The 6,000-nt window shown below is 40.6% G+C and overlaps 1 protein-coding gene across 2 annotated transcripts in view; it reads left to right on the forward strand.

Annotated features, from left to right (window-relative positions):
• The window catches only part of ACVR2A (activin A receptor, type IIA), a 54,951-nt gene that overhangs the window by 22,157 nt on the left and 26,794 nt on the right, over positions 1-6,000 (forward strand). The window contains exon 1 of one of the 2 annotated variants that reach the window (XM_010195101.1): positions 3,990-4,008. The exons of the other annotated variant lie outside the window; for it this stretch is intronic. The gene's annotated coding sequence lies outside the window, so the exon portion shown is untranslated. Of the gene's footprint in view, positions 1-3,989; positions 4,009-6,000 lie in introns of those variants that run through there. 2 annotated transcript variants of the gene reach the window in all.

Raw genomic sequence — 6,000 nt, forward strand, 5'->3', positions numbered from 1 at the left:
GTAAGAAAGTCCTTTTGGTTTTGAAGTGCTTCACATTTGGGTTGGTTCTTCTGGTTGTTGATCTTGCTGTTCCGGATACAATTAGTAATAATGTTAAGAAAACGACCAGTGGACAGTAAACTCCGCTTCATGAGAATCCATAAGGATGAAAAGAAAGGAGCAGAAGAACAGTCTAATATTGAGGTACATTGGGGAATTGCTTTGTTGCTCCGTTGCTTTTTTTCGTCTTGCAAATCTTACATTCCTGAAGCTTTTGACAGTTTACCGATCACTTATGTTAGAATTTATTCTACATAAAAACTGGCATAATAACAATATTTTCTAGTGAAATTTTGACAGTTCTCACTTCCTGAGGGAGAGCTCACTTTGACGTAGTACCTTTAGAGTACGGGAGGGATTTGATGGGGGTTAAAAGTAATAGGAGTATTTAAATTATGAGCATTACATATGGTGAAGATGTTTACTTAATGAAGACTCCGTGAGATAGAAACAGGGGCTGTTTTGAGCTATGTGAATAGGGTTTTTACCTCATCTTCAGGTTACAGCCTGATACAGTGGGCAAAATAAAGCAACTTGAGAAGGGACAAACAGAAAACCCATTTCAAGTGACAGCCAGTTTAGCTAGAGGTAGAGGGGCAGTTTTGCTGGGTTTTTTAATATAATAATACTGATTTCAGAATGTAAAAACTCAGAATTTTGCATTATTTCAGTGTAGGAAAGATTCAGATTTTTATGTTAACAGGACTGGACAGTGGAAATGGAATTAAACAGATACAGCAAAGTTTGAGATTACGCAGACTTTTTTTGCTTTAGGAAAAAAAAAAAGCAGTCAGAAACGTATTAGCATTTTCTATGATGCGAGGTATTTACTCGGATGTGTAACGCTGCATCTGACATTTATTGAAGCGCAGTGGCTGAAGGAAGGAATTACTTCCACCCGTTTGTGCCAGTTCAGCTGTTTGTGGGGCGGTGCAGCAGAGTCTGCTCTTTCGCTTGCACTGCAGCTTAGAAATGTATTTCCAACTGCGCTCTTGCGTTATCGCAGATCCCGGGAGCTACTGATGTGACTTGGCTGTGATGCATCCGATCTCAGAATGCTTCTGAAGGAGTATTTCCCAGTGAACAAAAGCAATATTGATACCAGACAAGAGTCTTAATTTAAAGAAGAAGCTTGGTCAGGCTATGAGGGATAACTGTGTAGTGGTTTTGCTTGCAAATAGCGTAGAGTGGGACTCAGCACCCACAAGGAGACTTGTTTGGGGTCTGAGTTTAGGACAGGAACACACCGGTCTTCTTGTCTTTTAAGTAGTTATGTAAGGTCCTGCAAGACAGAAAAAGAAGTGGGGGTAGGAAGCATCACATGGAGGAAACATCAAGTGTGAAGTTGGATGCCTGCCTCGCGTCTTGAGTGTGGTTTTGTTTGACTTGGTGTGGTTGTTTTCTTTGCAGTCAAACTGTTAAACATTTACATTAAATTTGGCTGATTTGGAAGGTGAAAGGTATAATATTTTTAATTATTTTTTTTGTAATTAGCCTGATATAGCTTTTCTGTGCAAATATTTTGAGAGGTCAGAGGGGATTCTCCTTGCAGGGAAGGGTAGACACCTTATTTCTCATTATATGTAGTGGTGAAATGTATTCAACAGGGTTCTGGAAGGTACGTGAAATAAACACTACAGGAAAAGAGTTGGAGAAAATGTCATTTACCGATCTTGTCTGTCTTGTGGTCTAATCACGTCAAGACATTTAAAAGCAAATAGAATTCCTGTGAGGCTTTTTTTAAGGTATTTTCATTGAGTGATTAATATGTTCGAGTTTTCCATCTCCATGAAATGGCAGGAATTTCAAACTTGCATTTTAGGAAGTTATTAAATATGTTTCACAGTTCACAGTTGGGAAGTTTTTACAGAGTTTCATAGCTCACAGAAGAATTTTGACAGATACCAACCCTGAGAAAGGATCGTTTTGTTGAGAAATCCCATAGAGATTCACAGCCGGGTGTCATTGGTTTATCTTTGGAAAATCTAACGTGACAGAGAAGGGTGTGAAGAAAAGCCAAATGTTATCTCCTGAGCCACCTTCACAGTGACAGGAGCCTGCCCTGAAACTTGTGCCTGGTGTCCAGGCAGCGAAGCCCTGCGGGACTCCACTCCTTCTGGGACTCTGGGGTCACGCACAGCTATGACAGGTACCTGAGATCACTCTGGGAAACTCGCTGTCAGGCCTCAAAATAGCAACTCTGCGAGTTGCCACCACCAGCATGACAGTCATCCTTCAAAGCGATTCATCGCTTCCCCAGCTGGTTTTGATATCCTGGGGTGGTTTGTTTAGGCTTCAGTCTGGCTACCAGCGCAGTGCCTTAACTTGTAGTTTAATAACGGCGTTTTTGGACTCCGTGTGGAAATTATCACTCGCATGTGTGCGATGGGAAGGCAGCCCTGGCTGCTTCAACTGGAGACGGTTGTAGGTAGTCAGGGTACAGCAGAACCAATTTCCAAGTTTTTAAATCTCAAAAACCGAGCTGAGTTTTCATTTCAGTTCTTACACGTTCAAACCTGCATGCAGCATTGAGGGACGGAGTGGTGGGAAGGGACCCGTTAAGGCAAGCGTTGTCCCCTTCATCTGTGCCACGTTCCTTTTTCTCACTTCCTTTTATATCTCGGCTGACTTGAAACAGCTTTTCCTTGGAGCTCAGCTTCTCTGATTATTTTCTATAGCAATTAATTTTTTGTTTGTGTTTTGAGGTTTTGTGCCGGGGAGAGGAGAATAATCCTCCTTGGAAACTGTGCATTTCTAGCATTAGTGCCTGTTTGGCCCTGGTCTATTTTTATTTTTTTTCAGCCTTTTGTAGAATTTAAACTTTTCAGCTGAGTATTGACCCCACTGTTACTTGTTGTGGTGATTTTTATCATCTTGTAATACCTTCTCTGTTGAGCTGGGGAGGGTACGTTTGTCCAGTAATGTATAAAAGCTACCGGCGTGCATGAGGCGAGTGTAGTCCCAAGGCTGTGCTTCAAAAAACCAAACAATTTACAGAATCTTTCAAGCTTTTTCCCCCTACAGAATCATTAGATGGTAGATGAGTTATTTTGGTTTGCGCTGCTCACACCTTGCAGTGACAGCAGTGGCATGTTTGAACTTGAAAACATCAGCCCGCGTTTTGGTGTGTTCCCTTGAAGTCAAGAAGTGTGAAAAATAGCACTTATCTTCACTTGAAACTTCCAGAGATCCCCAGAGGATGACAGTCTTTATTTCAGAGGTAGCCAGCTGGTGCTATGGATACCGGTTGTGCCGTTGCTGGCACCTTAATTTCTACCTAAAGATTGTGGATGTCTCCTGACCCTTTTTCTCCGTTTTCTGCCACGTGCTTTGCTTTGAAATGATTTTGGAAAACTTGGACACCTGAAGTCTATATATTTTTTTCCCCACTTCCTTAAATCCAGTCTTGAATAAAATATTTGGAAGTACAAGGCAGAAAATGGCAGTTTTCTGTAAGATCCTATTATGACACTATTAATTTCTTCTAACGATGGGACAAACTGGAGATGCTTGGAGGGCCTGTGAGGATGAGCACCTACTGCAAAATTCCAGCTGCTTTTTTCCCTTGAGCAGGAGTTCAGTGAGATTCAGGTGCCCCTGTTACACCTCCTGCAGTGGAGGAAGTGTGCCATGCATCTTGTTTGTCTTATAATTTCTTTCCAGAGTGAAATATGGGTATTACCTGATTCTGGTTTCAAAGCTCTGTTGTATCCAGGAGTGATACCCAACAGTGTTTGAGCTGCCAAACTTCAGGAGCAGATGAATAGTTTGGTGCATTGGCTCCGCTGAGTCCAGTCTATTCACACTCACTGTAATGTTTTTTAAAGAAAAACAAGATACATAGGTGTATATATACTTGCCCTCAAGAGTTAATGCAGTGCCATTAGGTAGAAGGTTATTTGGGTTTTAGCACTGGATTTCTCCTTTGGAAAACTCTTTCAGAAGTGTTCATCTCGGCTTCCAGCGCAGGCTCATCCATACAAGTTTTCCATTTTGGCAAGGTGTGAACCTTAAGAAAATTGAAATATTTAAGTATACGATGAGCTACAGCTTTTCTGATACATCCGTCCTCCCCCAAATGCACTGGATCTCTCCTTTGGAAAACTCTTTCAGAAGTGTTCGTCTCGGCAAGAGAATCTCATACTTCCAGCGCAGGCTCATCCATACAAGTTTTCCATTTTGGCAAGGTGTGAACCTTAAGAAAATTGAAATATTTAAGTATACGATGAGCTACAGCTTTTCTGATACATCCGTCCTCCCCCAAATGATGCTGTAATCCTGGAGATTTGAAGTTTAATGTGAAACTAGTACCATACAAAAAGCTGCACTAAAATTTCCATGCTTACTGTAGGACCCGTGTTGAGTTGCAAACTCATTTATTTTTTATTCTGCAGTTTTATTTTAGGAAAATAATCGAGCCTTTTTGAACACCAGGTCAGTTCTTAAAAAAATTAAGATTAACCTTTTAGCCTCTGAAAGACACTGAGTCTTGCAGACTTCTGTGCAGCACTTTGGTGGCATTTCTCCATTCCCAGTGACTTTCTGATGAACTACGATGCAAACTTGGTGGAAAATGCTGAAAGAGCAAATGATAATGAGAAATTGTAGTCTGAAAAGATACACATCTCTGTATAAGGCAGCGTGACTGCGGTTCAGGTGATTTGTTACTTTGCCGTCTTATCTTTTTCCTCATTCTTGCACTGCTGAAGTTAATTGCTGTTGTGTTTGGATTTAATGAATGTACTTTGGCTCGCTTTATATAAAGTCCAGTCCTCATTTGACCTATGAGCATTGAAAACAGCGATAACAGGAAAATAATACTTGTCCAAAGATCAACAGAATCATGGTTTGGGACATACTGATACAGGACAGCATAGCTCCTTTCTGTTGTAACTTAGTTTGCTTTATTAGGTTGAAAAGAACTTCTTTATTTTCCCCTTGAGAAACATTCCCCTGGGTGTTATCAGAAAACTTACAGAAGGATAAAAACTTGCTTCCTGCTTGCGGAAACATCAAAGCTGGGCCTTTGCTGTGTATTCATAGCCTGTTCTTAGATATATTTGTGGGTCTAGAAAGTGTATATGAGATCACTATGGAAATAAATAGAATAATATATATATAGATGAGTACTTTAAAAAGATGCTTGTACAGTAAGTGAAGTTTTTCAAGGTGCTATTTCTATCTATGCCACATTCTCTGTCCTCCTTTGTTCCCCTACAATTCAGATTTTTTTAGCGAGTGGGCAGCTCTGTCTGCTGAGCAACTCAGTGTCCAGTCCCTGTGGTGCTTCAAACCTCTGCTCGACTCCTTTACCCTCGTAAACCACTGCAGTCCTTACACGTTGGTGGATCTCAGTGCTCAGAAGGGGTTCAGATTAATCTCAAACATAAAAGAATTTAAGTAACCTTTCTAAAATAAGTGTAGGTTGCTGCCAGACCGAGCTTCACCCTTTCATTCTTTTATATGCTAGGTTTTATAGGAAACTTAAAAAAGAAAAATGTCCTGGGAAAGAAGTAGTGGTAGTTCTGGAAATTAATTAGAAATTTTATTTTGAATTCCCGTCTGGTTACGGATGTGTTGGGTGCACATTGGGAACACCCATCAGAGCAATCTGCATACACAGATTGGCTGTCAGGAAACCTGGGTGTTTTATTTTGCCATGCTGATGTTTCACATCCGAGCGCCATCAAGCTCATTTTTGTAGCCTTTTCACCAGTTTTCATGACTTCAGCTTAAAAATTCTGCTAGATTTCATAAACCAGCAAGGGATTTCATTGTTTGCCGCTTTTTTTTAATTAAAACTGGCTAGTTTTTGGGGGTTTTTTCAGGCATTCATGTAGTCTTTTTGCTTGAAAAAATGGTAGCCACTCCTTCAAATTCCTCCTAGGTGAGGTTTTCCAGACTGCACATGTGCACTCTAATAAAATTGCTGACAATTACAGTGTATCCTGTACTTGCAGC

Source organism: Mesitornis unicolor, unplaced genomic scaffold (genome assembly GCF_000695765.1).
Source record: "Mesitornis unicolor isolate BGI_N332 unplaced genomic scaffold, ASM69576v1 scaffold862, whole genome shotgun sequence".
Classification (NCBI taxonomy): domain Eukaryota; kingdom Metazoa; phylum Chordata; class Aves; order Mesitornithiformes; family Mesitornithidae; genus Mesitornis; species Mesitornis unicolor.